A 16,312-nucleotide genomic window follows, 5' to 3' on the forward strand; every position below is an offset into this window, starting at 1 on the left:
GTGTGACAGGGTGTGTAAATCGTGGAAGGGGATGTAATTGTATAAGAATGTCCATTTCTTGGATGCATTTATGAGTGTGTGTGCATGCGAAGTCCTTTCAGGCGTGTCTGACACTTTGCGACTCCATGGACTGTAGCACACCAGGTTCCTCTGTTCACGGAGTTCTCCAGGTGAGAATACTACAGTAGGTTGCCATTCCCTCTTCCAGGGAATCTTCCTGACCCAGGGATCGAACCCATGTCTCTTGTGTCTTCTGCATTAGCAGGCAGGTTCTTTACCACTAGCCAGCACCACCTGGGAAGCCCTTTATGAGTGTGTGTGCCTATTTCTGTAGGAACTGCAGATATGTGTGAGCAAATCTGTGTGTGATATGAGCCTGACTGTGTATGTTGGCATGGAGGTGTGTGTGTCTGTGTGAATATATGTGTGTGAGCTCAGATATTTGTGTACACGATGCAATTGTGTGGATGTTACTGGGTATACTTGTAACTGCCTGAGCGCCTATTGGAGGATATTTAATATTTGCTTGTGTGTTCCTTAGTGTTTTTTTTTTTTTTAATATTGACTGTGGGCCTCTTAACTGTGTGTAATTGTGAACACAGGAGTGTTTGCGAATGTTAGGTATTTGTGTAGGTCTAGATGTGTATATCAGAGTGCAGTTTTGTGTGTATAGTAAATGTACGTGTCTGTTTGGATTTATATGTTATCTGTTTATATGAGCATTGACCTGTATCGCTGAGTGTATTGTGTGTATATTTGTGTGTGTGGAGCTGGTGTTTACCTCTGTGGATTTGTGGATATTGCACCTGGAAGAGAATGTGTATCTGGTTTCTGAATGTAAACTGAGTGTCTGAACGTATCTCTTTATGTATAAGTGCTTTTGTGGGTGCCTGGTTGTGAACATATGGCTGCAATGTGTGTGTAGGTGTATGTGTGTAAGAAGTCATACTTTGAATGGCTTTGTGGGTGAATAAGGGTAAGTATTTGTGCATCTAGATGCACTTGGGTGTCATATATGTGAAACTGGGTGGGTGACTTCCATGTAAGGGAACGTAAGTGAGTCTTTGCATTTACAGCTATAGAAGGTGTTTCAATCTATATACACACACACAGAACAATGTTTTCTTGACGGTGTAAAATTCTATGAGATGAAACTGACTACAGCAAGTCAGTCTCTCGAGAACCACCTCCATGGGGGTCCCTGAGCCCCATCCTTCGTAGAAATTGCCCATCTGCTTAACATACAAGGTACAGGGGTGCTTGAGGAGTGGATCTCCTGGTCCAGGGCGGGTGGGAGGCAGGAGGTGGGTGTGCCCAAGGGAGGGGAGCTGGGGCGTGGGCCCTCCTGTTTGGATGTGCCCGTGCAGGAGTGGGTGTGGGCGCACTCACAAAGGGGCCAGTGTGGATGTGTCTGAACACACGTGTGGGATGTGTGTGGCGCACGTGCCCTGGCCCCTATCCCCAACCACCCCCCCCCCCCGCCCCTCCCGCCTGAAAGACTTGGATGAGTCCTTTTTCCCTTGGGCTTCATTCCTTTTTTCCTTGGGCTTCAGTGTCCCCATCTGCGACGCTGTCAGGGGATCCCGGGCTCAGGGGCGTAGGGAGGTGACTTGGCGGGGACGGGCGTGCCTGCGTGCCCTGCCCCTCCTGGGGGCGTGGCGTGTCCTGCCGGCGCACACGTGTCTGTGCTTTCCCTGGGGAAGTTCTCATGACCTTTGTGGACCCCAAGGGCATACATGCGTGAAGGCAGTGCCTCCCGCTTGTGGGCACTCTCCCGGGGGACGCATTGTGACCACGCAGCCAAAGGCTTTCCCGCCTTGGGAGGCGCCTCCACTAGCCCTCAACCGTCCCGGGGTGGGAGAGCCAGGGGGCTTCCGGTGGTGTAGCGAGCCGGAGCCAGTGGCCTCCTGGCGCCCAGCCCCCACACTGGGCGGACTGGAATGCCTGGCTGGGCTGGACCGCCCCACCCACGCCTGCTGGAAACCACGTCCCACCTTCCCCCCCGGGGGCTTGTTCCTGGGGCCCGGGCGGCTCCAGACACACCGACTCTCCAGTTTGCGCCAGGCGCCCCATCCTAGCAGCCCCCTCCCGCCCTACCGGCATCTTTGCCTCCAGCCTCCTCGCTCACCTGCGGGCCTGGCTCTCAAGCCTCTTAACTCATTCGATGGGCCCTGGTTATTAAACGGGGGTGGGGTGGGGATGACTTAGAGCCTTTGTAGGTCAAGGGTTCAGAACTAAGTTTAGGGAACTGGTGAACCCCGTAAAAGCCATCTGCAAAATTCTGTATGTGCGGTGCACTACCGGGGATTGTGCTAACAGATAGCAATTTCTGAGAGTATGATATGCCCAGCACAGTCTCATTTAATCCTCACAACCACCCTAGCATAGTATTATACCCATTTCACAGACGGGAAAACGGAGGCCGAGCACCACGAAGTCACATGGTAAGGAGAATGTAAGGAGACTTTGAGCCCAAGTCACCAGGATCCAAGTTGCATCTGCCTAATAATTATGCTGCCCTTCCATTCCAAGGCTGGCCCACATTCTCTGCATATCTATGAACCTTCAAATAGAGTTGGGTGAGGCCTCAAGTTTTGGGGATCTCAGAGTGGAAGAAGAAGTTTGAGGTCCCTTTTATGCACCTGCAGCCTATATAGCAAACTGTGGTGATGGGATTCAGGTATGGTCAGTGTTTCTGTCCTCCACATCCCCACAGTATTCCCATGGTGGTCCCTCTGAAGTTTGGCCAGAGTAGAGGGAGATTATTATCAGACCTCCAGAGGCCTCCAGGAGACATTTCTAAAATATTTCAAAATAACGTCTTTTAAAACTAAAACACGATGGTGCATTGCCCAGGGTTGTCCCTGTCCTCATGACACTTCCATGCAGAGGCAATAAACAAATCCATCAAAGAGATCATTTCAGCAAGGGACAAAATAGTAAGACAGGAATGAAACAAAGTGGGGGCAGGGGGAGGGAGCTGGAAATAGCCAGGGTGGGGGCTGCTTCAGTTTGAGACCAGGAGACTTTTTTGAGGAGGGGGAGATGGAGCTGAGACAGGATTGATGACCCGGAACAGTTGGAGGGAGAGCATTCCAGGCGAGAGCTGCCTGGGCAAAGGGCAAGGGGGGATGGGGAAGCAGGTAAAAGCTTGGTGCTCAGGACAGGCCCCTGGAGCTGGTGTGAGTGAGGCAGGCAGAGGAAGATGTTAGAAGGTTTTGGAGTGCTCCTTAAACTCTCTGAAACGCAGACCCCCGCCCCCCTTTTTTTTTTACAATCCCTAAAATGCAATAGAAATTAATTTCTAGGAAAATAAGATTGAAAATGAGATTGAAAAAGACATGCATGGGAATAACCCTGGCAGTTAGGACTCCCGGGCTTTCATTGCAAGCGGCACGGGTTCAATCCCTGATCCAGGAACTAAGATTCCACAAGCCATGTGGCATATGGCCAGAAAGAAAGAAAAAGATGTGCTTAGAGCCAGAAAGCAAGGAACAGCTGACAAGGATCAAGGATGAGAGGATATCATCCACAGGAGTCAACTAACAGAGTTTCCAGAGGACAAAGCCAGAGCCATTTGAACAGACGCTATGGAGAACAGTGTGGAGATTTCTTAAAAAACTGGAAATAGAACTGCCATATGACCCAACAACCCCACTTCTGGGCATACACACCGAGGAAACCAGATCTGAAAGAGACACGTGCACCCCAATGTTCATCGCAGCACTGTTTATAATAGCCAGGACATGGAAGCAACCTAGATGCCCATCAACAGATGAATGGATAAGGAAGCTGTGGTACATATACACCATGGAATATTACTCAGCCATTAAAAAGAATTCATTTGAATCAGTTCTAATGAGATGGATGAAACTGGAGCCCATTATACAGAGTGAAGTGAGCCAGAAAGATAAAGACCAATACAGTATACTAACGCATATATATGGAATTTAGAAAGATGGTAACGATAACCCTATATGCAAAACAGAAAAGGAGACACAGATGTACAGAACAGAATTTTGGACTCTGTGGGAGAAGGCGAGGGTGGGATGTTTCGAGAGAATAGCATTGAAACATGTATATTATCTACTGTGAAACAGATCACCAGCCCAGGCTGGATGCCTGAGACAAGTGCTCGGGCCTGGTGCACTGGGAAGACCCAGAGGAATCGGGTGGAGAGGGAAGTGGGAGGGGGGATCGGGATGGGGAATACATGTAACTCCATGGCTGATTCATGTCAATGTATGACAAAACCCACTACAATATTGTAAAGTAATTAGCCTCCAACTAATAAAAATAAATGGAAAAAAATAAAATAAAATATCTACAGCAATGCTGAAAAAAAAAAAAAAAGAGTTTCCAGAGGACAAAGCCAGAGCCATTTGAACAACAAAATTAATCAAGTATCAGGGGACTTCTGTGGTGGTCCAGTGGCTAAGATTCCAAGCTCCCAATGCAGGGGGGCCTGGGTTTGATCCCTGGTGACAGAACTAGATCCCACATACCACAACTAAGACCCAGCACAGCCAAATAAAATAAATATTAAAATATATATATATATATATATAGTATTGGATTATAACCCAAGGAAGATGATTTCCCTAGTGGTGCAATGGATAAGAATCCACCTGCCGATCCCTGGTCTGGGAAGATCCCACATGCTGCAGGGCAACTAAGCCTGTGCGTGCCACAACCACCCAGCCTGTGCTCTAGGGCCCGCAAGCTGCAACTACTGAAGCCCTCCAGCCTGTAGCCTGTGTTCCATAACAAGAGAAGCCACTGCAATGAAAAGCCCATGCACTGCAACGAAGAGTAGCCCCTGCTTGCCGCATCACAAGAAAGCAAAGTAGAGAAGACCCAGCACAGCCAAAAAAAAAAAACCAACCCAGGAAGAAAATAAATGTCCATGAGTTTGTCAGCGATACACAGAAATGATGGAATACATTAACACATGAAGGACAGGTATGGAAGGTTTTCAGATAATTTCTGTAAGTACTCCACCCCGAGGGATGGTTAGAACTGCACACAGTGGGCTCCTTCCAAGAAGGAACAGTATGTAAAGAGGGGAAAGAAAGAGTAACTTTTAAGTGGAGAAAACTGCCAAACATGCTACATCACCTGGCTGGGTGTTCAAGGTCAACACCAACAGTCATAATTGTACTCTTGATCATATGCACTCTTGAGGTGATGTGATGAAAATGGCACTTTACCTCTGTGATCTTTCTCTCCCCAAACCCATAACCCTAGTCTAAATATGAGGGAAATAATCCAAAAAGTCTCAGTTGAGAGGCATCCACCTGTATGCGTGCATGCATGCTGAGTCGCTTCAGTCGTGTCCACTCTTTGTGACCCCATGGACTGTAGCCCGCCAGGCTCCTCTGTGCATGGGATTCTCCAGGCAGGAATACTGGAGTGGGTTGCCATGACCTCCTCCAGGGTATCTTCCCAACCCAGGGATCGAACACACATCTCTTACATTCCCTGCATTGGCAGGTGGGTTCTTTAACACTAATGCCACTTTGGAAGCCCCATCCTCCTGTATACTTGACCATGATCCTCAAAACTCTCAAGGTCGTCAAGGACAGGGGGCCCTCAAGAAACTTCCCCAGCCAAGAGAAATCTAAGAAGACATGTCAGTTAGTTGTCATGTGGGCTCCTGGACCAGAAAAAGTATATTCTGGGAAAACTGAAGAAATATGAATAAAGCATGAACTTTAGTTAATGATAATGTATAGATGTGCTGTGCTTAGTCGCTCAATCCTGTCCAACTCTTTGTGACCCCATGAACTGTAGTCAGCCAGGCTCCTCTGTCCATTGGAATCTCCAGACAAGAATCCTGGAGTGAGTTGCTATGCCCTCCTCCAGGGGACTTGCCCAACCCAGGGATTGAACCCAGGTCTCCCCCATTGCAGGCAGATTCTTTACCAACTGAGCCACAAAGGAAGGCAAGAATACTGGAGTGGGTTGCCTATCCCTTCTCCAGGGGATCTTCCCGATCCAGGAATCGAACTGGGGTATCCTGCATTGCAGGCGGATTCTTTACCAGCTGAGCTACCAGGGAAACCTTGGTCCACTAATCCCAGACTAGTGGAAGATGTTACTTCCACTAGTTACTGGAGAAACTGTATGTGTGTGTGTTGGGGCAGGGAATATATGGAAATAGTACTCTTTGCCCAATGTTTCTGTAAATTTTAATTTGTTCTAGAAAAGTCTATTAATTAAAATAAAGAATTTGTATGGAAAAGAATCTGAAAATGAATATTTATATATGATTGTATAACTGAGTCATTTCGCTGTGCACACTAAATTTATACAACATTGTAAACTATTTGTTGTTGTTCAGTCGCTAAGTTGTGTCTGACTCTGCGACCCCATGGACTGCAGCATGCCAGGCTTCCCTGTCCTCCACTATCTCCCAGAGTTTCTCAAATTCAGGTCCATTGAGTCGGTGATGCTATCCAACCATCTTATCCTCTGCCGCCCGCCCCTTCTCCTTGTGTTTTTCAACCTTTCCCAGCATCAGGATCTTTTCCAGTGAGCCAGCTCTTTGCATCAGGTGGCCAAAGTATATGTCAATTTAAAAAATGATTACAGCAACCTAGATGCCCATCAGCAGATGAATGCATAAGGAAGCTGTGGCACATATACACCATGGAATATTACTCAGCCGTTAAAAAGAATTCATTTGAACCAGTTCTAATGAGATGGATGAAACTGGAGCCCATTATACAGAGTGAAGTAAGCCAGAAAGATAAAGAACGTTACAGCATACTAACACATATATATGGAATTTAGAAAGATGGTAACGACAACCCTATATGCAAAACAGAAAAAGAGACACAGAAGTACAGAACAGACTTTTGAACTCTGTGGGAGAAGATGAGGGTGGGATGTTGCGAAAGAACAGCATGTATACTATCTATGGTGAAACAGGTCACCAGCCCAGGTGGGATGCATGAGACAAGTGCTCGAGCCTGGTACACTGGGAAGACCCAGAGGAGTCGGGTGGAGAGTGGGGTGGGAGGGGGGATCGGGATGGGGAATACCTGTAAATCTATTGCTGGTTCGTGTCAATGTATGACAAAACCCACTGAAAAAATAAATTAATTAATTAATTAAAAAAAAAATAAAAAATGATTACAAAAAAGAATTTACAAAACATGCAAAACACAGGCCCAATAGTTCATGAAATGACCATGGCAAGTTGCTATAAAGTTTCTAAATGCTTATTCTTTCCTCTTTAAAACAGTATCTATTTAGTTGTCTGTGCCTGCATAAGTCTTTGTTGCTGCAAGCAGGAGCTTCAGTTCCATCTTGTGGGGTCTAGTTCCCAGACCAGGGATCAAACCCAGGCCCTCTATATTGGGAATGCAGAGTCTTAGCCACTGGATCACCAGGGAAGTGCCTCCTTATCGTTGTCTATACTCTCTTATCTGGCTGGGTAATCAGCTGGATGGGACCAGTGCTGGTCTGTGGGTTGATCTGAGCAGTTTTAGGTCAGTGGTTCTCACCCTCGGCTCTGTTGACATTTGGGGAACAGATCAGTCTTTGCTGTAGGGATCGGTCCTTTGCATTGTTGGATGTTTAGCGACATCCCTGACCTCTGCCCACTAGACACCAGTAGCAGACACGCCTCCAATTGTGACAACCAAAATTGTCTCCAGACGTTACCAAACGTCCCCAGGCCACCTGGATCAATCACTTGCCCATTGAAAACCATACATGTGTACAGGTGATGAGGTCAAACCTGGTAACAGTCCGCAAAGACCTAGGCATGTCTGTGACCTCACAGCTGCCTTGAGGGGCTTGGGATCTCCCAAACAATCCTCCTTGTGCTAGGTGGACCACAGAAGCATGTCTTAGGAGGCCAATCCTAGGGCTGGGCTTTGGGGCTAGAGAGGGAGCAAGGATTCAGAATGTGTGAAGAGAGAAAATTGAGGGGTTTCCCTGGTGGCCCAATGGTAAAGAATCCACATGCCAATGCCAGAGACATCGATTCCATCCCTGGTCCAGGAAGATCCCACAGGCTGCAGGGCAACCAACCCCATACAAGTACTGAGCACAACTACTGAACCTGTGCTTTAGAGCCCATGTGCCACAACCTCTGAAGCCCGACTCACCCGGAGCCCCTGCTCGGCAACAAGAGAAGCCACCACAAGGAGAAGCGCACACTCCGCAACTAGAGAAAAGCGCGTGCGGCAACGAAAACCCAGCATAGCCAAGAATAAATAAATAAAATTATTAAAAAATGAGAGAAAGAGAGAGAGAATTGGGGGATTTCCTGGCAGTCCAATGATTAGGACTCAGTGGTTTCACTGCCCAAGGTGAGGGTTCAATGCCTGGTTGGGAACTAAGACCTTGCCAGCCTCCTGCCATGGCCAAGAAAAAAAAAAAAAGAATTGACAGAACTTGCTGATTGATGGGAGGAAGAGGACAGGAGAAGGGAGGAGTTTGGAAGATGCCCATATCTTTCCCTTTCACAGCTGGGTGGATGTGGAGTCATCAGCTGAGATGGGGACATGAGATGAGGGGCCAGCTTGGGTGAGGGAGGGGAGGATGCCAAGTTTCATCTTGGGCAGGATGAGTTTCAGGTCCTGGAGGGAGGAAAGGAGGGCATCTGCTCATAATCTCTTACCTGTCTGGATGAGTGGTGCCTGGTGTGCGTCCACGGACGTAAAATAGTCCCAAAGGGGTAATTTGGCTCCTTGCCTCTGTGGCACAAAGACACAATTCAGGGACTTCCATAGTGTTGTGGTCCACTGGCTAACACTCCCATACTCTGAATGCAGGAGGCCCAGGTCTGATCCCTGGTCAAGGAACTAGATCCCACATGCTGCAAGTAAGATCTGGCATGGCCAAATTTAAAAAAAAGAAGAAGAAGAAGACACAATGGAGGCTTGAAACACTAAGATGTCCTTCAGCAGGATAAACAAACTGTGAGACATCCAGACAATAGAATACTGTTCGGTGCTAAAATGAGCAGTCAGGCTGTGAAAAGACTCAGAGCAACTTTTAAAAATGCATATGACTAAGTGAAAGAAGCTGATCTGAAAAATCTATGGAGTGGGTGATTCCAACTTGAGGACATTTTGGAGAAGGCAAAGCTATGGAGACAGTAGAAGAATCAGTGGCTGCTGGGGATGAAGGGGGAAGGAAGGATGGGCAGGCAGGGCCCTGTGGATTTTTAGGGCAGTGAGAACACCCTGTGTGATGCTATCATGGCAGACCCTTGCCGTTATACTTTTGTCCAAAACCCACAGAACATACAACACCAAGAGTGAGCCCTAATGTCGACGCTGGACTTTGAGTGATAATGAACTGTTAGTGTTCACTGTAGGTGTGTTCATTGTAACAAATGCACCATGTGGTGAGGGATGTCAATAGTAGGAGAAGCTATAGGGGGGAGGGGAGTGTGGGAAATCGAATCTGTATTTTCTGCTCAATTTTGCTGTGAACTTAAAGCTGCTCTAAACATTAGTCTATAATAAACATATACAGTGAGACACACATATAAACACTGAGCAAATACTCATAAATACATACTGGGGCATTTAAAATATACCCAATGGGAAACATGTGAGGGAGGATAAATTAGGAACTGGGGATTAACCTACACACCCTGCTATATCTACAACAGATAATCAACAGGTATCTACTTGATATTCTGTGATAGCCTACCTGGCAAAAGAATCTAAAAAAGAATGAATATATGCATATGCATCACTGAATCACTCGGCTGTACACCTCAAACTAACACAACACTGTAAATCCACTGTATCCCAATATAATTTTTAAAAACACACAGTAATACCCACATGCTCATCCTCATGAGCACAAATATCTGTGCACGAACACCTCACACACACACACTCACGCCATACTCATTATTGATGTGGGTCAAGGCAAAAAAGATGATCTCGAGTGTGCCTGCTGTCCTCTGCATGTCCTTGATGGAAAGACATTTTCTATCCACTTTGTTCCTTTCTCCCTTTTTCTCCCTTTTCCTCCCTCTAGGAGGAGAAGATCTGTGGGCTGACAGAATGGAGGCAGTGACTTTCTAAAGTGAAAGTGTTAGATGCTCAGTTGTGTCCGACTGTTTGTGACCCCATGAACCATATCCCGCAAGTCTCCTCCAGGCAAGAATACTAGAGTGGGTTGGCATGTCCTTCTCCAGGGGATCTTCCCAACCCAAGGATCGAACCTGGGTCTCCTGCATTACAGGCAGATTCTTTACCATCTGAACCACCAGGGAAGCCAGTGACTTTCTAAAGCAGGCTAGAAAACAAAAATCTAAGGTGACTGTGGTCTTCCCAGGTGGTGCTAGTGGTAAAGAACCCACCCGCCCATGCAGAAGACGCAGGTTGGATCCCTGGGTCGGGGAGATGCCCTGGAGGAGGGCATGGAAACCCACTCCAGTATTCCCATGGACAGAGGAGCTTGGCGGGCTACAGTCCATAAGGTCACACAGAGTCGGACATGACTGAAATGACTTAGCAAGGACATCCACAAGATGATTGTAGGGGAATGAGGGTGGAGGATGAGAGCCTGATCTTCAGATGCTGATGAAGACTGTAGAGATTCAACACAAATGAAGGGTCTGTATCATCCTTTGAATTCACTGCTGTGCCCAACCACCGTTTTCAACTCTAAGAGACACATGGCAAATTACACACAAACTTTGGGGTCTTGCAATGGCCCCATCTGCTAAGACCCCATGGTGTGTGAACTCCTCAAGAGTAATGGTCAGGGCTGGAGATGCCCGTGTGGGAGTCTGAGAAATTGAAGCCCTGAGAAAAATGAGACACGGGTGAAGGACTGAGGGGGCAGGGGCTTCTGGAAGGCAAGAGGGACCCCCAGGGTCAGGGCTGGCTTGGAGCGTCTGCAGGAGAAAGAATGGGCGGGCAGTCACAGCTGATACAAGGACGGAGCAGTTCAATGGTGACTTTGGGGAAACTGGCCACAAAGATATGTGTGTGTGGAGGCCCAAAGCAGGGAGTAGATGAGGCAATGAGATGAGAGAGTAGAAACATCACCGAAATTTCCAAGCCACTGTTCATGCTTTTCCTTTGCTCTCTCCAAAGCTGTTATCCCCCAAAAGTCCATCCTTCCTGCTTTGTGCTTCTTTTCCACTTCCTATCATTCCCCAAAACTTAATCCTGCCAGCAGAACTGTAGAATGAAAAAAGGTGGAAAGGAAGTGTCTTGGACAATGGCATGTTTGTCTGCTCAGTCACTCAGTCATGTCCAACTCTTTGCAACCCCATGGACTGTAACCCTCCAGGCTCCTCTGTCCATGGGATTCTCCAGGCAAGAATACTGGAGTGGGCTGCCATTTCCTTCTCCAGAGGATTTTCCCAGCCCAGAGATCGAACCCAGGTCTTCCACATTGCAAGCGGATTCTTTACGGTCTGAGCCACCAGGGAAACCCAAGAATACTGAAGTGGGTAGCCTATCCCTTCTCCAGGGGAACTTCCCGACCCAGGAATTGAACACGAGTCTCTTGCCTTACAGACAGATTCTTTATCAGCTGAATTACCAGGGAAGACCGTAACACTACATGGATGTGAGATATTCCATTTTCAATTGCATCAGTGAAAGTCAAAGTGTCAGTCCCTCCATCCGTAGATGTTTTCCAATTGTGATCATGTCCCAGGTCTTCAAGTGTCCTCTGGAGTGAGACTTGCATCCACTGCTGGGGATGACAGACATTTTTTCCCAGGACCACTTGGCACAATGCATCAAGAAATTTAACAAAACCATGTCTTTTTATTATTTATAAATTATTCATTTATTCTTTTGGCCACACAGCTCAGCTTAGTGGCATCTTAGTTCCTTGACCAGGGCTTGAACCTGTGCTCTCAGCAGTGAAATCTCAGAGTCCCAATTATTGGACCACCAGAGAATTCCCCAAATCACTTATTTATTAATTTAAATTTTTAACTTAAAATTAAAAAAAAAATTTATGTTGGAGTATAGTCAATCTACAATACTGTGTTAGTTTCAGGTGTATAGCAAAGTGATTCAGTTACACACATACATGTATCTATTCTTTTCCAGATGCTTTCCCCACGGAGGTGAATTGCATCCAAATCACTTATTTTTAACCCAGTATTTCCACAACTGGGTTTATTTTCCTTAAGAGCATAAGCAAAGAAATACTAAATATGTGCTTGTGTATTTATTTCTTCACTAATCAGTTGGGAATAGCATAAAGAAATCACAGAGGCAAATAAAGGTCAACACTCAAGGATATTCATCCCAATTTCATTCATAATAGTGCAAGTTAGAGCCAACCTAAATGCCCAGCGGGAGAGAACTGGTTAAATAATTACGCCAGCCACGTTGGCAGGAGAGAGAAGGAGTCCTGTGATTTTGTCTCTCTGTTTGTTGTTTTTGTTCTTTGCCACACCACAAGCCATTTGGGGTCTTAGTTCCCTCACCAGGGATTGAACCCACGTCCCCTGCAGTAGAAGCACAGAATCTTTTTTCCCCTTTCATGAAGCCCTGCAGTTTTTAAAAAAACTTATTTTTAGTTGGAGGACAGTAGCTTTGCAGAGTTGTGTTGGTCTCTGCCCTATGACAACATGAATCAGCCATATGTACACAAATATCCCCTCCCTCCTGAACTTCTCTCCCACCTGCTTCCCCATTCCACTCCTCTAGGTCAGGACAGAGTGCCGAGCTGAGCTCTCTGTGTTACACGGCAGTTTCCCACTAGCTATCTATTTCACACCTGCCTGTGTATATAATTCAACGCTACTCTCTCGATCTGTCCCACCCTCTCCTTCCCCCACAGGAAATAAGGAATCTTAACCACTAGACTGCCAGGGAAGTCCCAGGAATCTTGTTTTAGGGGAATATTTAACAAGTTTTTTTCTGGGGGGCTTTAAAATTATTGAAATAGTACAATATCATTGTAAAAAAGGGTCAAACAATGCAAAAAGTGATGAGAGAGAAGTTCCACTTTTAACTGTCACCCTGCCACTTCTTCCTAAGAGGAAACCACTGTCAATTGTTTGGAATAAACTCCCAGGGCATCTTATACATGTACATACTTGTGTATCATTCATGTTCTTTAATATAAGTGCAATCAGACTGTATACAATGTTATGGTTGTTTTTTTTTTTCCCACGGAGCAATATACCAGCAACACACACAGGGATTTTTCCATGTCATTTTTTTTAATGGTTGTGCTGCCTTCCCACAGTCTGCCATGCCCTAATTTGTCTAACTATGCCCCTATTGTCAGTCATCAAGACTGTTTTCCATGTTTTGCTTTTACGAGCAATGGCATCATTGCAACCGAGGCTTCGATGAGAACACATCTTTGGGCACATATATTCCTGGGATCAATTGTTGGCTGTAGAGTGGCCAGGTGAAAGGCGACGTGCTTTAAATAGTTTGTTTGACCACAGTCAAATTCCCTTCCAAAAAAGTTGCAGTAATTCACACTTCCCCCGCAAAACAGTGTGGCAATGCTTATTATTCATCCAATTCTCCCTAAGATCTGATGCTTGCAATAGTTTTACTGTTGGGCTTCCCATGTGGCGCTAGTGGTAAAGAGCCTGCTGCCGATGCAGGAGACTCAAGAGACTGGGTCGATCCCTGGGTCAGGAAGATCCCCTGGAGTAGGAAATGGCAACTGACTCCAGTATTCTTGCCTGGAAAGTTCCATGGACAAAGGAACCTGGTAGGCTGCAGTCCATGGGGCCACAAAGAGTCAGACATAGCTGAGCACAGCGCAAGTTAAAGAATGAGGATTAAAATTTGTCTGATTACTAGTGAGACCGGGCATGTTGCTGTCTTTTTTTTTTTCTATTTATATTTCTAGCCGTCTTACACAGTCCAGATGTCAACCTAATTTATATAAAGACGCATGATGATGTAGGGTTTAGGAGTATGGACTCCATGGCCAAGCTGCTTTGCTTCCAGCTCAGCTGTTTACTGGCTGTGTGACCTTGAGTAAATCACTTAACCTCTCTGTGTCCCTGTTTCTCATCTGTAAGATAGAGATAATGATAGTATCCATCTCACAGGGTTGAAGATTAAATTACTTTATGTATATAAAGGCCAAGAAGAGCATCCGGTATGCCGTGAGCAGTTCATAAAACATTAGCAATAATTGCCCTTTTGCTATCATTTATGTTGCAAATATTTCCTTCAGGGCTGCAGCTCTGTTGGCCCTTTTGTCTTTGTTTAGCATGTTTCCATGTCATCAAATCTGTCTGTCTTTTCTTTCATGGCTCTCAGCTTCAAAAAAAGTAAAACCAGGACATTTAAAATGAACATAGAGTGGGCAACAGAGGATGAGATAGTTGGATGGCATCAGCAACTCAACAGGACGTGAGTCTGAGCAAATTCTGGGAGGCAGTGAAGGACAGAGGAGCCTGGCATGCTGCAGTCTATGGTTGCAAAGATCTGGACAGGAATGAGCTACTGAACAACGACAAAGAGTGATAAACTGAGAAAGAAGAAAATGTTAGCAATGCTCACCTCTGGGCGATAGAATTCAGACGACTTCTCCTTTTTTTATGTTTCTTGTTTTCAGAATGCTCTAAGGAGCATGTATCATGAATATGTATTTCCAAGTGAGCACAGATTACCTTTATTTTTATGCTTTATGTGGTTTTAAATTTTACGCTAAGCACACTGATAATCATTTTATAATGAGAAAAAGCACCCCTTCCCAATGAGTGTTGTTTATCTTAAAAGACAAAAAGACAAAAAAAAAAGGGAGTCAGCTTGGGACTCCACTCTTAACCCATACAGAGCCACAGAGGAAAGCTCCACCCTTGAGGGAGCTAGCTGTGGGGGCCCAACACCCAAACATTATGGCAGGATCGCCCCCTGGTGGTAGGTGGTAGAGAGATGAGGTGATCCAGGGAGGGATGTGTGTGTGTGTGTGTGCGCGCGCATGTGCACACTCACATGCCTGCCCTCCTGTTAAGAAGTTCTGTTCCATTTTACTTACATCACAAAGCAACCTTTTGAGTTGGCGACAAAAATTATGTAAAAGACACAGATGAGAAATTTGAATCAACCCACTGGCAAGGTATAGCTCCTCAACCCCTTGGAGAAATGTCCAGGTGGCTGTTTTTTTCTTGCTGTTATTTGGTTGGTTTTTGTTTGTTTTTTTCTCAGCTGTGCCATAGAGCGTGCAGGATCTTAGTTCCCCGAACAGGGACCGAACCCATGCCTCCTTCAGTGGAAGTGTAGGGTCTTAATCACTGGACCAGCAGGGAATTCCCCCAGGTCCCTGTCTTTGATCACGAAGTCCTCTGTTGCCTTGTCTGTGGATCTAATTCATACACCATTCAATTCGCCCATCAACAGTGTACAATTCAGTGGGCTTTAGTCTATTCTGAGTTGTGCAACCATCATCACGATCAATTTGAAAACATTTCTATCACAGGATGTGGAGAAAAGGGAACCCTCACGCACTGTTGGTGGGAATGTAAATCAGGGTACCTGCTGTGGAAAACAGTGATGAGGTTTCCACGAGAAATTAAAAACAGAACTATCATATGGTCCAGTGATCCCACTGTTGGATCTACATCCAAAGGAAATGATACCTTTTTCCAGTAGAGACAGTTGCACTTCTATTTCATAGCAGCATTATTCACAATAGCCAGGGTATGAAAACAACCTAACTGTTCCTTGGTGGATGAAGAGATAAGGAAAATGGGATATGTATTTTTTTCCCCACTATATAGGGGATGGAATATGATTCAGCCTTTAAAAAGAATGAAATTCTGTCATTTGCAACAACATGGATGAACATGGAGGGCATTGTGCTATGTGAAGTAAACTAGACTGAGAAAGAAAAATACTGCAATCACTTACTTTTCAAGAATTTTTGGCTGCTCAACGCAGCACATAGGGTCTTAGTTCCCTGACCAGAGATGGAACCATGTCCCCTGTAGTGGAAGCACGGAGTCTCTACCATTGGACCATCGGGGAAGTCCTGCAATCACTTATATGTGGAATCGAAAGGAAAAAAGTAGAACTCATAGAAACTGAGAGGAGAAAAGAAGTTTCCAGACACTGGTGGTGAGGTAAATAGGGAGATGTTGGTGAAGAGTATAAGCTTTGAGTTAGAAGATGAATAGATAGATCTGAGGATTTAATGTATAACATGGTGATTACTGTGAATAACACTGAAACTTCAGTATGACTGAAACTGACCAAGAGGGTAGAATTGAAGTGTTCTCACCAAAAAAGAAAAAAAAGTAAATATGAGAGGTGATGGAGGTGTTAATGAACTAGACGGAGGGTATCATTTCTCAGTGTATACATTATCACATGGAACACTT

This window comes from Cervus canadensis, chromosome 4 (genome assembly GCF_019320065.1).
Source record: "Cervus canadensis isolate Bull #8, Minnesota chromosome 4, ASM1932006v1, whole genome shotgun sequence".
Classification (NCBI taxonomy): Eukaryota; Metazoa; Chordata; class Mammalia; order Artiodactyla; family Cervidae; genus Cervus; species Cervus canadensis.